The sequence below is a fragment of the Nesoenas mayeri genome, assembly GCF_963082525.1.
Source record: "Nesoenas mayeri genome assembly, chromosome: Z".
Classification (NCBI taxonomy): Eukaryota; Metazoa; Chordata; class Aves; order Columbiformes; family Columbidae; genus Nesoenas; species Nesoenas mayeri.
In genome coordinates, this window is record NC_137542.1 from 6,625,304 (window position 1) to 6,626,472 (window position 1,169).

The following is a 1,169-nucleotide window of genomic DNA, read 5'->3' on the forward strand; positions in this document are numbered from 1 at the left end:
CGCCCCGCGGCTGAGCGGAGGGCGCTGCGGGGCGGGCTGAGCGCCGCCGGCTGCCGGGCTGGGCCCGCGGGGCTGCGGCCGCGCTCCGGGCCGGGGGAGGGCAGCGGGGCCCTGGCTGCCGGCGGGACGCGGAACCGGCGGCAGAGTGCACGGCCAGCAGGTTTGCTGGTGACACCCAGCTGGGAGGAAGGGCTCCACGCCAGAAGGCTGTGCTGCCATCTACCTGCCATCTACCTGCCGCCATCTACCTGTGCTGTCTCTACCTGGACAGGCTGGAGAGTTGGGCGGTAAGAAATTTAATGGAATACAACAAGGGCAAGTGTAGAGTCTTGAATCTGGGCAGGAACAAGCCCAGGTTCCAGTATAGGTTGGGGAATGACCTGTTGTAGAGCACTGTAGGGGAAGGGGACCTGGGGGTCCCAAGGGACAGCAGGGTGACCATGAGCCAGCACTGTGCCCTTGTGGCCAGGAAGGCCAATGGTACCTGGGGTGGGTTAGAAGGGGGTGGTCAGTAGGTCAGAGAGGTTCTCCTGCCCCTTTGCTCTGCCCTGGGGAGACCACACCTGGAATATTGTGTCCAGTTGTGGCCCCTCAGTTCCAGCAGGACAGGGAACTGCTGCAGGGAGTCCAGCGCAGCCACGAAGATGCTGAAGGGAGTGGAGCATCTCCCATGTGAGGAAAGGCTGAGGGAGCTGGGGCTCTGGAGCTTGGAGGAGACTGAGGGGTGACCTCATTAACATTTACAAATATGTAAAGAGTGAGTGCCATGAGGATGGAGCCAGGCTCTTCTCGGTGACAACCAATGACAGGACAAGGGGCAATGGGTTCAAACTGGAACACAGGAGGTTCCATTTAAATTTGAGAAGAAACTTCATGATGAGGGTGGCAGAGCCTGGCCCAGGCTGCCCAGGGGGGTTGTGGAGTCTCCTTCTCTGCAGACATTCCAACCCGCCTGGACACCTTCCTGTGTAACCTCACCTGGGTGTTCCTGCTCCATGGGGGGATTGCACTGGATGAGCTTTTGAGGTCCCTTCCAATCCCTGACATTCTGGGATTCTGTGAGTCCAGCCCAGGCAGCATCTGCCCCTACCCCCCAATCCCGCCTCGGGCTGCGGTGGGAAAGGTGCCATGAGGAAAATCCTCAAAGGGCTGTGAGGTCACACACATCC